Source organism: Narcine bancroftii, chromosome 2, assembly GCF_036971445.1.
Source record: "Narcine bancroftii isolate sNarBan1 chromosome 2, sNarBan1.hap1, whole genome shotgun sequence".
In the NCBI taxonomy this organism is placed as follows: Eukaryota; Metazoa; Chordata; class Chondrichthyes; order Torpediniformes; family Narcinidae; genus Narcine; species Narcine bancroftii.
This window is the reverse complement of record NC_091470.1, coordinates 30991542-31010128: the sequence shown is the minus strand read 5'-3', so window position 1 is coordinate 31010128 and position 18587 is coordinate 30991542.

Here is an 18587-nt window from a genome sequence, read left to right as displayed (position 1 = left end):
TCGAGGAATATTGGAAATTTGGTTAGGAGAAAAAGGGAGGTGTACAAAAGGTATAAAGAGCAGGGAGTTGAGAATTTGAAGGAGGACTACAAGGAGTGTAGAAGGAATCTTAAGAAAGAAATTAGAAAGGTCAAAAAAAGGCACGAAGAGGCTTTGGCAGACAGAGTAAAAATAAATCCAAAGGGTTTCTATAGGTATATTAAAAGAAAAAGATTAGTGAGGGATAAAATAGCGAGGGTAGGCTGAGTGAGAAGTCAGAGGAAATGGGGGAAATTTTGAATGATTTCTTTGCCTCGGTATTCACTAGGGAAAAAAATATTGAACCAGTTAAAGTAAATAAAAATAGTGGGGAGGTCATGAAACATATAAGGATAACCGAGGAGGTAGTGACGGCTGTGTTGAAAAAGATAAAGGTGGATAAATCTCCGGGACCAGACAAAATATTCCCAAGGACACTCAGGGAGGCTTGTGGACAGATAGTGGGGGCATTAACAGAGATATTTAGGATGTCACTGGCCACGGGGGTAGTGCCAAAGGATTGGAGGGTGGCACATCTGGTTCCGCTGTTTAAGAAAGGGTACAAATGTAAACCTGGGAATTATAGGCCTGTGAGTCTGACGTCTGTGGTGGGCAAGTTGATGGAAAGTGTTCTGAGGGATGGTATTTACAAATATTTAGAGGTATAGGGATTGATAGGGAGTAATCAGCATGGTTTTGTCAGGGGTAAATCATGCTTGACAAACCTGATTGAGTTTTTCGAGGGGGTTACAAAAAAAGTTGATGAAGGGAAAGCTATGGATGTTGTCTATTTAGACTTTAGTATAGCTTTTGACAAAGTTCCCCACAGGAGGTTAGGAAAAAAGGTGGAGGCATTAGGTATAAATAAGGAGGTAGTGAAATGGATTCAGCAATGGTTGGATGGGAGGTGTCAGAGAGTAGTGGTAGAAAATTGTTTGTCCAATTGGAGGCCGGTGACTAGTGGAGTTCCTCAGGGATCAGTCCTGGGTCCACTATTGTTTGTTTTATATATATATATTTACAATCTGGAAGTAGGGGTGGAGAATTGGATAAGCAAGTTTGCGGATGATTCAAAGATTGGTGGTGTTGTGGACAGTGAGGAAGATTACCATAGATTAAAAGGTGATTTAGGAAGGCTGGAGGTGTGGGCTGAAAAATGGCTAATGGAATTTAATACAGATAAGTGTGAGGTGTTACATTTTGGAAAGGCAAATCTAAATAGGTCATATGCATTAAATGGTAGGCTATTGAGATGTGCAGTGCAACAAAGGGATTTAGGAGTGATGGTAAATAGTACCCTCAAGGCTGATACTCAGGTAGATGGTGCGGTGAAGTAGGCATTTGGAATGTTGGCCTTCATAAATCGGAGTATTGAATTCAAGAGTAGGGAGGTTATGATGAAATTGTACAAGGCATTGGTGAGGCCAAATTTGGAGTACTGTGTACAATTTTGGTCACCAAATTATAGGAAAGATATAAACAAAATAGAGAGAATGCAGAGAAGGTTCACGAGAATGTTGACAGGATTTCAAGGTTTGAGTTACAGGGAAAGGTTATGCAGACTAGGGCATTTTTCTCTGGAGCGTAGAAGATTGAGGGGGGACTTGATAGAGATGTTTAAGATTTTAAAAGGGACAGACAGAGTAAATGTGGATAGGTTTTTTCAGTTAAGAGTGGGGGAGATTCAAACTAGAGGGCATGGTTTAAGAATGAAGGGGGAAAATTATAAGGGGAACATGAGGGGAAATTTCTTTACGCAAAGGGTGGTAGGGATGTGGAATGAGCTTCCGGCAGACGTGGTTGAGGCGGGATCATTGGTTACATTTAAGGAAACACTGGATAGTTACATGGAGAGGAGAGGACTGGAGGGGTATGGACCGGGTGCTGGTCAGTGGGACTAGGAGGATGGGGATTTGTTACGACATGGACTAGTAGGGCCGAACTGACCTGTTCTGTGCTGTAAGTGGTTATATGGTTATATGGTTATATAGACTTCAAATCAGCATATCACCAAACTCCGATTCACCCAGAAGACCAGCCATACTTTACATTTGAGATTAACAGCCGACTCTATCACTTCCTACAGGTCCCATTCGGCCTCATGAATGGAGTGTCGGTGTTCCAAAGGGAGATGGATTGCATGGTGGATGGCAATATACTGAAAGCTACTTATCCTTATTTGGATAATGTCACCATCTGCAGCTGGAACCAGGAGGAACACAACAAGAGGTTCCTGGCCACTGGAAAATCCCTCAACCTCACATACAATAAGAAAAAGTGTGTGTTTAGTACCAAGTAGCTGGCAATCCTGGGGTACCTGGTGGAGCATAGCATCATTGCCCCCGACCACGAGTGCATGCGCCCCCTTCTGGAACTACCTCTGCCACAGAACACCTAGGCTTTAAAAATTTACCCAGGGTTCTTCTCGCACTATGTCCAGTGCCACCACCACTGCTTCCAGTGCCTGGAGTTAAATCATCTTGTGAAGAGAGGAAACTCACTCTCTCAGGATTGGTCTATGTGTGTTCGTGTAGTCAAGTCATTTCCCCTGATCAATCTACCCACTGCATATCAACCAATCTGTGTGCTACAACCTTCTGCCCTTCCCAGTGCCCCTTTCCCGGCCAGGAGACTCAATACTCCACATGTTCAGAGGATGCTCCACCTGTCCACAGGACATGCCACATGACCACAGGCCTCTGCTCCACCTGACCACCTTTCAGTAAGGGCATGCCATGGGACACACACAAACAACAGGGAGTCTGCACACTATGCAATGGTTACAGGGAAAGGTTAGATTGGTTAGTATTGTGCAAAATCATCACCCTGTTCATAGTACCAAATGTTGTGTTCAGAATAGGTTCAACAGGTTCAAAGAGAATCAAGGCTGGACACAGTCTTTATATACACACAGGATAATTCACAAAAGGGCGCATGCTGACACAGATTAACCCAGAATATTAAACAAACAACTACACATCAAGGGTAAATAAATTTCTGCTAAACATTCTGAACTCTCAAATGTAAGGGGTAAACACATAATGCCCACCTACCCACAGCACACCAATGAACAGTGAATTAATTGAAACTAACAAGTACATCTAATGAACATGGTTTCCAGCATACCATGACATGGTCCATTGCAGTTGACTCTCCGATGCCTGCCTGTGGCCACCAGCTTGGACCTCAAGGCAGCATCAAAAAGGGCCCAAAATAGGCTCCAAGCATGGCTTCTCACTGCAAAGCCTGTTCATGTGACATGCTCGGACAAATTGCGTCTCAGCCTCACCAGTGGAAAGATCTAACAATTGATTTACACAACAGCCTCACAGGTGGGCAGATCTAATCCTTGATTGGCATTTGAGGTCACTTCCCATCTCAGGTTTGTTGGAGAGGCCACATGTCCCTCCACAATCCATGCTACAATCCATATTCGAGGCATCGGGAGCTCTGATAGACAGGCAGCCGGAGCCATGGTGAGTGTCCACAGTCGAGGCATTGGGAACTCTGATGAGCAGGGGGCTGGAGCTGACGCATGATTTGGCAACCAAGGTGTCGGGAGCTCTGGCCTGCAGGCAGCCGGGGCCAAGATGAGAGACTAAAATACGAGATTTTGGGGACAAAAGTAGTGGAGGGGGAGGGAGATGGTCAACTTCTACATGTAATATATGGAAAATAATAGATTTTTGGGCTAAAAATATGAGGATTGAATTTTTCATGCTTTTCTCTCGTCCTCCATGTCCTTCCCTCTGTTTTGTCCTTCATCCACATCAGACCTCGTCTCCCCTTGAAACATGCTCAGCTATAAATCTCATAGGCAATAGCTTTGCATTTCTATTTGTGAACCACAAAATTAAAATGAAATCTGTCCCTGGCAACACTTATGAATAAGAGGAGTCAAATTGAAAGAGAGACAAAAAAAAAAGAGCCTGAGAAGGTTGTCTCCAACCACTTCAGCAGCTCAGTGTCAATAAATGAATTGAATCATTATAAATGTTAGATTGGAGTTATAGAAACATGAGGAAACGCACATTTTGCAAAGCAAGAGATTACAAAGCAGTGGCAGAGTAAATGGCCTACGTGAACCATTTATTGAATAATCCAATTTCCTGCAATTCATCGGAGAGTGAGCAAATTGCGGGCAACAATTTTCAAAAATAATCCAGTGGTTTGTTGTAGAAGGGCTGTGAATGATTTTAAAACTCCTGGCAGCCAAATGTTGATGTAATTCGGACTTTAAACCTCACCCTCCGAGCTCTCTCTCAAATTCAGTTATTTTGGTGGAAATAATCCTCTAATCTGTTCCTCAGCATTGTCAAGGTGATACCGTTGATACTTGACCCAGCTGTGAGAAATAAAGAGGAATTTTCACATGTTGGCTCTCCTTGATGTTGTTCTCTTTATAAAGATCTCTGTAGGATAGAAATTGTGGGACTGGCTCCAACTCCACCATCGCCTCTGCATTCTGGCATACAGCAAATCCTAGGGTTAAGAACACCTGACTTACAGACAACTCATACTTACGAACCGACTACATATGGCTTCAGTGGTTCATCAGCTAAAGGAAAGAGAACACCGTCTGCCATTTTAAGTCAGATCACATTGCCGTTAACACTGTATGAGTATGTAACTTGGTATTTTCCTTAAATTTTTCTCTTATTTACCCTTGTTACCAGGCCTCCAAAGCATAAACCCAATACGACATCGCTATTTCGGCCAATGGATCAGAGAGTCATAGCCTCTTTAACACCTATTATTTATGGGAGACAGGGCTACCCAAGATGATGTGATGAATTCTGGAGGAATTATAACATCTATGATGCCATCAAAATTATTGCTGGTTCTTGGGATGAAGTGAAGCAGTCAAATATGAAAGGAGCACGGAACAAATTGTGCCCCCAATTCACGCATGCTTTTCAGGGGATTACAGCTGAAGACATCGCCAAAGCCAGGCATGCTGTAGTTGATATTGGTAATCAACTGCAGTTAGACATCAGTGAAAATGATGTTGTAGAGTTACTTGACTCCCGTGCCCAAGAACTGACCAATGAGGACCATGTGGAATGAGAGCAGCAGATGATAGCATTTGAGGAAGAAGACTGTGACCTAAAAACTCCTGAACCGAACAAGTTTTTGATGAAAGAGTTAGCTGAAGCCTTTCATCGCATTGAAGCAGGGAAGGCAGAGTTAGAGGAGCAAGATCCTAATACAGAGAGGATCACTAAAGTTTGCGTATGGATACTGAGGGCGTCAGGTGCTACAAGGCCAGTTATGATGAGAAAAAGAAAAGCTCTGTAAAAACCTCCCTTCAAGAAATTGACTCTAGTAGTTTTATATGTATGGAAAGGTAAAATATATACTATATATTAAGACAAACATTTGACTAACTGATGGTTAATAAGAACCGTATGTACCTGTTCCAACTTACCTACAAATTCGACTTAAAGACAGACTTAGGAATGGATCTCGTTCATAACCTGGTCTATATGGGAAGTGTTGACTACAGTGCAGCAGTTGGACTTGTAGTGTTAGAATAGATCTCACCTAATGGAAATTACTAGCTACTGTGCTGTGAAATTCATCGCTCGTGGCAAGCAGTAAGTGATATCAACTGGTTGTATGCACCTCTGCACTGCAGGTGCCATTCATGTTTCTCATAGACAGAATTAGCAGAAAAATGACTGATCTTGCTTCTCTTCCTTCTTCTCCTTTTATTCTTTCTGAAGCTGCTCGCCAGGTACCTACCTTCTATCTGGTGGAAAATGCTATATCCTTTGGTGCAGCAAGCATTTGAAGCCCAGAACAGTATAGAACTAATCACACCAGCAGTGTGAACTGCAGATCAGTGGTTACATTACTGGATTAGACTGCAAATGTCAAGCACCATGAGTTTAAAACCCCTCTTGATTCCAGGGATTTTGAACCTATGCAATTAACAAAATTTGTAATAAAAAAAAAGTGTGATGGTTTTAGAATCACAGCTCCATGCCCGATCATTATACCAAATGTCACATAGCTCACTGCATCTATTCCAGCCAACAGACCTATCCTCACTAATCCTACTCTGCTTGCATCAATTCCAGATACCTATGTGCCTCAGAACGACTGGTTTTGTAATTTACACACTGTATCAGTACCAGAATGCAATGATCTTAGCACTTTTTCCATTCCCAGTTTGTAAGCAACTCAAAAAATGATCTCTCATTATTATGTTCCAGAATATTAAACAAGTTTAATTGTGTCATACAGCATGGAAACAGGCCCTTTAGCTCAATTAATTTGCATTGAAATCAAACACCTATTTTCTGTTATCTGCATTTTACCCTGTCCACATTCTTATCAACTGTCCCCTGATTCTACCATTCACCAGTTTACAGTGACCAATTAAATCATCAATCTTTGGAAACCAGAGCATCCAGAATGCAAAAACTGCATCCGGACACCACCTGAGGTCAAAATGGAACTTCGGTGACTGGACCTATGAGACAGTAATTCTCATAACTATGGTACAATTATATAGAATTTGTTTCAAAGTAAAATTTAACTTCAACAATGTTGTTTTTTAATTGTGATTAAACTAAAATCTGCACAACAGCGGCAAATGTTTTGGAAATATTGTGTAGAATTGGCAATGGTGTGAGATTTATTTATTTTTCTGTTGTTTTCACCAGCATTGGTTTAGGCCAGTGGTTCTCAACCTTTTTTCTTTCCACTTACATACCACTTTACATATTCTCTATGCCATTGGTGCTCTGGGATTAGTAAGGGATGTGAGTGGGAAGGAAAGGTTGAAAATCACTGCTCTAGACCTAAATGTTGCTGAAATATTTTGCTTGAGAAAGATTGTCATTTCCTTTGGAGTTATGAAGTTGTGCACATAACGAGTTAATAAGGTACGATTAAAACAGTGGTTTTCAAACTTTTTCTTTCCACTCACATCCCACCTTAAACAATCCCCTACTAATCATAGAGTACTTATGGCATAGGGAATACTTAAAGTGGTATGTAAGTGGAAAGAAAAAAAGTTGAGAACCAGTTACCTATATCCATCAAACCCCTGACACACCAAAACTCCTATTCACCATTGTTATTTGGAGTAAAAGCACAAAGCTGGAGAAACTCAGCAAGCCAAACAATGTATTTTATTTTGCAAAGATAAAGATACATAACCAACACTTCAGGCTTGAGCCCTTCATTAAGATATGAGCAAAACGTAGGCAGGTGGCTGAACAAAATGGTGAGGGTGGTAGGGGGTGAGGGAAGGGGAAGGGGGAGGAGCACAGTCCCACAGGCAGGTGGCGGGAGGGCACACCAGCAAACAGGGGGAGGTGAATGGCTCTGTGAATGGAGAGGGGAGGGGGATGCTGAAGGAAAGAAGACAGAGGGACAGGGAAGAGAGGGAGAACAAGGAGTGATTGCGCAGAAACCAGAGAAGTCAGTTGGAGAGTGCCCAGATGGAAAATTAGGCTTTGCTCCACCAATTTACAGGTGTGCTATTTGGAGTGCCAGCTATTACACTCATGCTATGGTCTGTGAGAGGGCATCGAAAAAAGAAACTTTCAAGCACAAGATTAGAAAATTTAGATTTTAGTCTTTTTATTCATGAGCAGACTATTTCAAATGAAGATTTTGAAGTCATTTCTCAGTAACTGTTAAAACATTAATGGCTTGCAACTGAATTAGCATTGGGTGATGGGTTTGCTCTGTTATTTACTGTGTTTGTAGTTCTTCCAGCAATGAGCTCTCTGAACCCTTCTCCATTAACAATGGCGTGAAGCAAGGCTGTGTTCTCGCACCAACCCTCTTTTCAATCTTCTTCAGCATGATGCTGAACCAAGCCATGAAAGACCTCAACAATGAAGACGCTGTTTACATCCGGTACCGCACGGATGGCAGTCTCTTCAATCTGAGGCGCCTGCAAGTTCACACCAAGATACAAGAGAAACTTGTCCGTGAACTACTCTTTGCAGACGATGCCGCTTTAGTTGCCCATTCAGAGCCAGCTCTTCAGCGCTTGACGTCCTGTTTTGCGGAAACTGCCAAAATGTTTGGACTGGAAGTCAGCCTGAAGAAAACTGAGGTCCTCCATCAGCCAGCTTCCCACCATGACTACCAGCCCCCCCACATCTCCATCGGGCACACAAAACTCAAAACGGTCAACCAGTTTACCTATCTTGGCTGCACCATTTCATCAGATGCAAGGATCGACAACGAGATAGACAACAGACTCGCCAAGGCAAATAGCGCCTTTGGAAGACTACACAAAAGAGTCTGGAAAAACAACCAACTGAAAAACCTCACAAAGATAAGCGTATACAGAGCTGTTGTCATACCCACACTCCTGTTCGGCTCCGAATCATGGGTCCTCTACCGGCATCACCTACGGCTCCTAGAACGCTTCCACCAGCGTTGTCTCCGCTCCATCCTCAACATCCATTGGAGCACTTTCATCCCTAACGTCGAAGTACTCGAGATGGCAGAGGTCGACATCATCGAGTCCACGCTGCTGAAGATCCAGCTGCGCTGGGTGGGTCACGTCTCCAGAATGGAGGACCATCGCCTTTCCAAGATCGTGTTATATGGCGAGCTCTCCACTGGCCACCGTGACAGAGGTGCACCAAAGAAAAGGTACAAGGACTGCCTAAAGAAATCTCTTGGTGCCTGCCACATTGACCACCGCCAGTGGGCTGATATCGCCTCAAACCGTGCATCTTGGCACCTCACAGTTTGGCGGGCAGCAACCTCCTTTGAAGAAGACCGCAGAGCCCACCTCACTGACAAAAGGCAAAGGAGGAAAAACCCAACACCCAACCCCAACCAACCAATTTTCCCCTGCAACCGCTGCAACCGTGTCTGCCTGTCCCACATCGGACTTGTCAGCCACCAACGAGCCTGCAGCTGACGTGGACATTTACCCCCTCCATAAATCTTCGTCCGCGAAGCCAAGCCAAAGAGTTCTTCCTAATATCCCTGATGAATGAAAAAGTCCAAATAACTTTAAATGGAAACTTAGGGAGGGGTGAGCAGGAAGAAGAAACATTCTTGAATCCTGTTACAAATGTTCAGGTAATTTTATTTTTACAGCACGAAATAACATGTTTTTTTTTTCCCCATTTAAACTCTGTGTGGTGCACTTTTAGACAGAATCAGACACACACAAAGTAAAGACTGAACAACAGGCTTTAATCCACAAAAAACTCAACAGAGCCAGGCTGGCTGTGGCTGCAGCAACTCTGAGTGAGGCCTTGGGAGGCCAGCGCAGGCTTATATTCCGGAGGGTGATTGACACCTGACCGGGTTGGGCTTGATCCATTCAGGCCGACTGATAGGCAGCTGGCCAGGTGTTGTCCTGTCCCCTTACTCTCCTGCAGGTACAGAGGGTGCCCCCTGCAGTAGGCCGGTGGTGTACTACCATATTCACCCCCTTCTTTACAATTGTCCTGTGGGGGGGCAGTAACAAGGAATCACACCAACTATGTACACACAATATTTACAGGTTGAGACGATTCAGTGGCCGCCAGGGTCTTTGTGACTGTCATAGGACTGGCTCTTGGTCACTGGTCAGAGGGGAAGTGGGGGGGGGGGGGTGCTGGCGGCCGGGGAGTGTGTGGCTGGTGTGGTGTCACATGGAGGGGTAGCCAGGGGGCCAGAGTCGACGTATGCGGGTCCTATTGGATGGGTGGAGGGGGTGGCAGGTTCATCTCGTAAGGCTGAAGCAGGCCCCTCCCCTGGTAGTCAAGGAGGCCATGCGTGCCCCATAGCTGCCTGGGGACGGGGATGTATGCCCAGTCAGCGTCATCCTGAGTTGGAGGGTGGCATGATGTGGTGGGTGCTCCTGCTGGTGCCAGGTCCCTGGTTGAGATGGTGTTCCCCTGCCATTGCCGAACCTAACATATGCGTAGTTATGGTTTGAGTGAAGAAGGAAAACCTGCTGACCAGGGCTTCAGCCTTGTGTGTCCATACGTGCTTATGCAGAAGCACCGGACCCGGGCACGTGAGCCATGCTGGGAATGACATTCCAGTTGCTGACCTCCTGGGGAATGAGAACAGACGTTCGTGAGGGGTCTCGTTGGTAGCTGTGCACAGCAGTGACCGAATGGCATGGAGCGCCTCGGGCAGAGCTTCCTGTCAGAATTCAAAGGCCCACCCTTTTGACCTGAGAGCCAGGAAGACTGCCTTCCAGACCACCCCATTCTCACGTTCCACTTGCCCATTGCCTCTTGGGTTATAGCTTGTCGTGCGACTGGTCACGATACCCCTCACCGTCTGGTACTGGCACAGCTTGTCACTCATGAAACTAGACCCCTGGTCGCTGTGGATGAATGCAGGATAGCCAAACATGTTGAAAATCTGCCCCAAGGCCCTGTTGACGGTGGCCGTGGAGGTGCCCAGACAAGGGATAGCGAAAGGGAATCGTGAGTACTCGTCCACTACCGTGAGGAAGTAGACGTTTCGGTTCATGGAAGGCAGGGGCCCTTTGAAGTCCATGCCAAGACGCTCAAAAGGCCGAGTAGCCTTTACAATGTGGGCCTGGGGGGTGGAAGAAGCGGGGTTTACATTCCGCACAGACCTGACAGGCCTGTTCCTGATGTTCCTGATGATGTATGGCAGATTTCGGGACTTAACAAAATGGTACAACCGGGTGACACCCGGATGGCAGAGGGACTCATGCAATGCCTGCAACCTGTCATCATGCATAGACACGCAGGTGCGAGAGAGGGCATCGGGGGAGTCGTTAAACTTCCCGGGGAGGTACTGGATGTCGTAGCTGTAGTTTGCCAGCTCGACTCTCCAGCGCAGGATCTTGTCATTCTTTATCTTGCTCTTGTGGGAAGTGTTAAACATGAATGCCATGGCCCGCTGGTCCACGAGGAGTGTGAATCTCCTGCCGGCCACGTGGTGGCGCCAGTGGCGGACCACTTCCGCAATCGCCTAGGCCTCCTTTTCAATGGGAGAGTTCCCTAGCTCGGAGCCATGGAAGGTCCTTGAAAAGAAAGCGACAGGGCACCCCCCTTGGTTGAGGGTAGCAGTGAGGGCCACCTCGGAGGCATCACTCTCAACCTGGAAGGGGAAGTCCTCATCAACAGCCTGCATCGTGGTGTCTGCGATGTCTTGCCTGATGCGGGTGAAGGCTGCCTGTGCGTCAGGTGGGAGGGGAAAAATTGTGACTTGGGCCAGTGGACGGACCTTGTCCGAGAAGTGAGGGACCCACTGCGAATAATAAGAGAACAGGCCCAGGCACCTGTGGAGGGCCTTTAGCATGTTGGGGGGGGGGGGGGGAGAGGTAACTCCATTAATGGGTGCATCCTTTTCGGTCTGGGCCACGATGTACCCCAGGATGGCGAGGTGGATGGTGCTGAACACACACTTCTCCTTGTTGTAAGTGAAGTTCAGCTCTGCAGCCGTCTGGAGGAATTTTTCCAGCTTAGCATCATGGTTCTACTGGTCACGGCTGCAGATAGTGACATTATCCAGATGTGGGAACTTCGCCTTTAGCTTATGCCGGTCTACCATGCGATCCATCTCCCGCTGGAAAACGGAGACCTCATTTGTGACCCCAAAAGGAACCCGGCGGAACTGGTACAGATGCCTGTCCGCCTCAAAGGCGGTGTAGGGCTTGTGTCAATCGTGGAGAAAACCCGGTAGCGGGCAATCTCATTGACCATGTTGGTGATTCTTGGCAGGGGGTAGGCATCCAGTTGGGTGAACCGATTAATAGTCTGGCTGTAATCCACGACCATCCTCGGCTTACTTCCCCCTTTGACCACCAGGACTTGGGCTCTCCAAGGGCTGTTACTGGGCTCTATAACGCCTTCCGTCAGGAGTCGCCGCACCTCCGCCTTGATGAAGTCCCTGTCTGCAGTGATCGGCTTGCAGCCTAGCGCAAGATGTGGGAAGAGCGCCGGTGGGGTCATGCACAGTGTGGACAGGCCGCAGGTTGGCTGGGGCTGGTAGATTGGCGTGCTGTGCAATGTGAGTGAAGGTTGGGGCTCCCCAAAGCCAAGGGTGACACTCTACAGGTGACACTGGAAATCCAGGCCCAGGAGGAGTGGTGCACAGAGTTTGGACATGACCAGGAGTCTGAATCCTGTGTAAGTCTCCCCTCCCACCGTTATATCGACCGAGCAGTTCCTGAGGGTACCATCAGTCTTATCCTTGGTGGCGAGGGCGATCAATCAGGTGGTGGGATCGACCTTTAATCTTAGTGAGGGGGCCACACTTGGGTGAACAAAGCTCTCAGTGCTGCCACTGTCCAACAGGCACTTTGTTACCTGCCCATTGACTCGCACGTCCATCATTGAGCGCATGAGATCATGGGGAATGTCCCTGGTCGGCGTGGTGGCGGCCAGGAACATCTCGGAGTAGGAGTCATTGCTATCCGGAGGGATGGGGAGCATCGATAGGGCGGCCTGGTCATTACCCATGTTAACCACATCAACATCGGTCGTGAGGTGCAGCATGCGGTAGCCAATGGCCTCAGGAGACGTGGGGAGTGTCAGTAGGGCGGCCTGGCCATCGTCCGTGTTGACCACATTGCCATTGGTCACTGGGTGCGGCATGTGGCAGCTGATGGCACCCGAAGGCATGGGGAGCATCGGGAGGGAGCCCTGGTCATCGCCCGTGTTAACCACGTCGTTCTCAACATCCTCGGGAGCCCTCCGTGTTGGGCACTGCCTGGCCCAAGATGGTTGCAGCACATGGGGAGCCGCTGCGTGGCTGGCCTCCTTCCCCAGCCATGTCCGCTGTGCCAGGGGAAATGACATCATCACGGCCGGCAGCAGTGACGTCCTTGCATCAGCCGGAATTGACATCACACCGTCAGCCGGAAGTGATGTCACTGTAGTTCTCGTCGAGGGCGAGGGCTGGTGCAGATGCTCGGGGCAAACGCTGTGATGGTTTCTGGCGGGGCCAGATGTTGCACGGTCGAAGTCGGGGAAGACAGAAGTCTTCACAGGGACCATGGCGCCGCCCGGCACACGCATGTGAGGGGGTCCGCATGGGAGGTAGGGAGGTCAAAGAGGGACTCTGAGCTGCCGGCATGTTTAGAGAGGCACACTTTTGCAAAGTGGCCTTTCTTGCTGCATCGGGAACAATACACGTTCCGAGCTGGGTAGTTTTGGCGTGGTCATTGATCTGACCCACACCAGGACCCACAGTACTTACAGGGGCGTCGGGCGCCTGCCGCAGCGACGTTCTCCTCCCCAGCTCGGCCTGGGGCTGCAGCTGCAGTGTGAGAGGGCCATGAAGGAGCCTGGGGGAACCCAGAATTGAAAGCTTCGATGTGTAGGGCTGCTGGTTCCAGGGTTTAGACCATTTCCACAGTCCTGGTTAGGGCATAGATATTGTCTTCCAGCAGCTTCTGCCAGATGACCCTTGAGCGTAGCCCACAGACGAAGGCATCCTGGATCAGCCTCTCGACCTCCTCTATCCTGCCTTGGGTTTAGTCAGACACAGTCGGGCCAACTCTCGCAAGTGTCCCAGGTAAGACTCAGCCGTCTCCCCAGGTTGCGAGGCTAGGTTGTTGAGGTGGTAACTTGCACAGACCACATTCATGGGGGGCTTGTACAAGTCTCAAGAGTTTCCATTGTGCTTTGGTTACCTGGAAGGCTTGGGAGACCCAGCTTTGACCAGAGTAGGATCAACCTCTTCTGATCGGAGTCCAGGATGTCGCCCTCGTGTGCCTTGATGATTGCCTCGACCGCGTGCCAGATCTCGAAGCATATCTGGGCTTTCAGATGGCATGGGTTGACCTCAAGGCTCCCTGAGCACAGGAGTTTTTCTATGACATCCGTGGGAAAATTTTGTGGATTAAATTGTGGTGTGCTGTTAGACAGAATCAGACACACACAAGGTAAAGACTGAACAACAGGCTTTAATTCACAAAAACAGGCTGGCTGTGGCTGCAGCAACTCAGTGTGAGGCCTCAGGAGGCCGGCACAGGCTTATATCCCAGAGGGTGATTGACACCCGATCGGGTGGGGCTTGATCCATTCAGGCTGACTGATTGACAGGCAGCCAGGTGTTGTCCTGTCCCCTTACACTTCTGCAGGTACAGAGGTTTCCTCCTGCAGTAGGCTGGTAGTGTACCACCACACTCTGCCAGCCAATTCTTCTTTCGCTTGGCTTTGCAGACGAAGATTTATGGAGAGGTAATGTCCACGTCAGCTGCAGGCTCGTTTGTGGCTGACAAGTCCGATGTGGGACAGGCAGACACGGTTGCAGCGGTTGCAAGGGAAAATTGGTTGGTTGGGGTTGGGTGTTGGGTTTTTCCTCCTTTGTCAATTATAATCAAATTAACTTACAACTCCTTTCGTTTTGGAGGTTGGGAGGAATTTGGAGCATCTGGAGGAAACCTACGCAGACACAGAGAGAACATAGAAGTTCCTTACAGAGAGTGCCAGATTTGAATTGGGGTAGCAAAATAAAATACATTGTTTGGCTTGCTGAGTTTCCCTAGCTTTGTGTTTTTAACTCCAAATAACAATGAACTCTTAAGGCGAAAAGGAGTTTTGGTGTGTCTGGTGAGGGTCACTTCCTACATCAACCTGGATATATTGTGTCTAGCCCCGGGGATTTATCAATCTTTTTTTTTAATTTTTATTTTTCACACTATGAACCATACTGACCAAAATACACACAAACATTTCCCTCTTGAATATACACAGTGTCATTTTCTCCCCTTTTCCTCCCTCCCTTCCCTCCCTCCTTCACCCCCCTCCCCACCCACTCAACGTTCAACATATATGATACATTAAACCCATTAAACAATGTCATCACACAATGAAAATAAACAAGAAATTTGTGTCTTATACTTTTACATACTGGGTCAGTTCATTTCGTTTTCTTCTCCTTCTGTCATTTAGGTGGTGGAGGTCTGCGGTAGGAGTTCTCTGTTGTGTTCCATGTACGGTTCCCAAATTTGTTTGAATACCGTGATGTTATTGCAAACCACCAACTGAAAACCTACTTAAAGGACAAATTGGGAAGCAGGCTGAGGTTACCAGAAGGAAGCAATTTTGAATATGTGATTACAGATACAATGATAATTAAAAGATTTATAACAAACATGTACATCAAACTGCAAGAGAAAGAGAATGAGAAAACAAGCTGTAAACCCAAACAAAAATGGGAACAAGATCTAAACATAAAGATAAAGAATGAAACATGGGAAAAGCTATGCTCCAGAACTATGAGAAATACAATGAACACGAGGTTACGCATGATAAAATATAATTGGGTACATAGGCTATACACCACGCCCCAAAAGTTAAATAAATGGGACCCAACAGTATCAGACAGATGTTTTCGCTGTAAGAAGGAAACGGGAACAACAGTTCATGCAATTTGGGCATGTGAGAAAGTGGAAAAGTTTTGGGAAGATCTAAACCAGGTATTAAATAAAATAACAAAAAGCAACATACCAAAAAACCCAGAGATCTTTCTTCTAAGTAATATAAGAAGTAAAGAACTTGGACTCGATTTGGATGGAGCACAAAAAAGATTTATTATGATAGCCTTAGCTGTAGCAAATAAATGTATTATGTCAACCTGGAAATTAGAAGATAGCCTGAGAATACAGCAATGATACATAGAAATGAATAAATGTATTCCATTGGAAAAAAATAACATAATTTAAGGGATTTATCAATCTTAATGTTTTTAAGAAGATTCAAAACACTGCTTCCTTAATCTCCACATTATCCAGCACACAGACCTGTTCAATTTCGAGTTCACCCTGATCAAGGTCCTTTTCTCTTCTGAATTCTGAAGCAAAGTATTAATTTAGGACCTCCCCAACCTCCTAGGTCTCCAGGCATACAACTTTATCCTTTATCCTTTATCCTTTATCCTTTAGCAGCCCCACCTTCATTCTCGTCATCCTTCTGTTCTTCACTTATGCATTGAATGCCTTGGGGGTTCTCCTTAATTCTACAGGCTAAGGCCTTCTCATGCTCCCTTTGAGCTCTCCTAAATCCTTTCTGAAGCTCCTTCCTGGCTACCATATATTTCTCATGAGCCCTCCCTGCTTCCTGCTTCCTGTATCAAACATATGCTTCCTTCTTCCTCTTGACCAGTTGCCTCACCTCTTTCATTAACCACGGTTCCCTTTTCCTACCATCTTTTCCTTGTTGCAGTGGGACAAACCTACCCTGAACCAAGAACAAGTGGTCCCTCAACTTCCTCCACATCACTTCTGTGCTTTCACACTTAAACATATATTTCTAAGTTATTTTCGCTGGTTCCTGCTGCATCCCTTCATACTTATCCCTTCCCCAATTAAGCACTTTTCTATTTTATCTGTTTTTATCCTTTTCCATAGCTATGTTGAAACTAAGGGAGTTGTGATCACTCTCAGCAAAATTCTCCCCCACCAAGAGGTTCACCACCTGACCAGGTTCATTACACAGAACTAGGTTGAGTATGGCCTCTCCTCTCATTAGCCAGTCCACATACTGTGTCAGGAATCCTTCCTGAACACACCTGACTAACACAGCCCCATCCATCCCTCTTTCAGTCAGTAGGTGCCAGTCAATATTAGGGAAGTCGAAATCACCCATTACTACTATCCTGTATGTCCCACACCATTCCAAAATCCACCTGTTTATCTGCTCCTCAATGTTCCGAGGGCTATTTGGGGCCCTTTAGATTACTCCGAGCACAGTGATAGCTCCCTTCCTATTTCTGACTTCCACCCACACTCCCCCTGCTGCAACCTCCCTTTCTATAGCCGTGATACTATCCCTAACCAGTAATGCTATACACACCCTTTCCCCCTTTTCTACCTCCCATCCTATTCCTTTTAAAATACTTAAACCCTGGTACCTGCATCAGCCAATCCTGCCCTTTCTCCATCCAAGTTTCAGTAATGGCCACAACATTGTAGATCCACGTACTGATCCATGCTCTAAGTTTATCTTCTTTATTCCTAATACTCTTTGCATTGAAATAGACACATTTCATGGCCTCCAACTGGCTACATTTATGTTTAGTCGCCTGCCTGTCCTCCCTCACCAACTCAGAACACATAGAATCATGTTTTCGTCCTTCTACCCTAATCTCTCCCCTCACATTCCGATTCCCGCCACCCTGCTAAACTAATTTAAACCCTCTAAAGCAGCTCTAGGAAACCTGACCACCAGGATATTGGCCCCTTTCCAGTTCAGGCACAGCCAGTCCTTTTTGTAAATGTCAGACCTTCCCCAGAAGAGATCCCAATGATCCAGAAATCTGAATCCCTGCCCCCTGCACCAACTCTGGCACTGTAATAGCATTGTTCTAACCACTACACTAACCATGCCATAATCATTGAATACAGCCAAAGTAGATATTTTTATATTTATATTTATTCTGAGTTTATATGTTGAAAGCAATTCTCCCAGATACATTGGTTCAAATTGGATCATTTGTTTTTATTCATTCAAGGGATCACAGGCTGAGTCAGAATGTAATTACCCATCCCTAATTGCCCTTAAGAAGATGTTGATGAGCTGTCTTCTTGCATTACTGCAGTCCTTGAGGTGTTGGAATATCCACGACATGTTCCTGAGGAAGTTCCACAAGTTTTACTCCGCAACGGTGAAGGAGTGGCTACATATTTCCAAGTCAAGGCTACCAACTTCAGGAACATTGGCTCCATGGGTTTCTGTGAGAAATTCAGTTCAGCGAAACGGTTTAAATTATTATTGTATTTATATTGTTTATAATTTATTTTTAAATGCTTTGTTTTCTTTTGAATATTCTTCATACAGCCACAATTGAGATGATAATGTTCATTATCTTACATGTTGCAATGAGTTTATTGTCATACACTTTGTACAATGTTCATCTGCCAAAAATTCATACATGCTGCAGTAGAACAGGTTCTTATAAGCAAGAATATAGTAGTAAATTAATTGAATTGAATTACAAGTGACAATAAATGCATATAGAGAATAAACATTCACAGTAATCCCAGGGCAAAAATGTCACTGGCAATAATGCAAACAGTATTTTTTTGTTGTTGAAGTAGTCAATGATTCGTGTTCAAGTGTCTGATAGCTGCTGGAAAGAAACTGTTCTTCAACCTAGAAGTACTGGTTTTCAAGCTGAGAATTACTGGTACTCCTCAACTTACTGAGCAGTACAGGTCAACCGGTTATATCTTGGAATAGATGTATGTCGGAATTACACTGTATCCGTGTTATAGTTCGTCAAATTCACCAGGACAGCTGTAGCGAGAGGTTGGTCACCGCTGCCAACCTTTCACGAGAAGTGTTAATTTTCCATAGATAGGCCCGACTTTCATTCGTAAATGCATAATTTTTATATACATATATATTTTTTAAATTGGTCGTATATATGGATGGTTGTAAGTCGGGTAGGTGGTAAGTTGAGGAATCTCTATATAGAATCATGAAACATTACAGCACAGAAACAGACCCTTCGGCCCATCTGGTCTATGCCAAACTATTTACTACCTAGTCCCATTGAACTACACCCGGACTATATCCCTCCATACCCCTCCCATCTATGTACATATCCAATCTTCTATTAAGTAATGGAATTGAATCCACATCCACTCCCTCCAC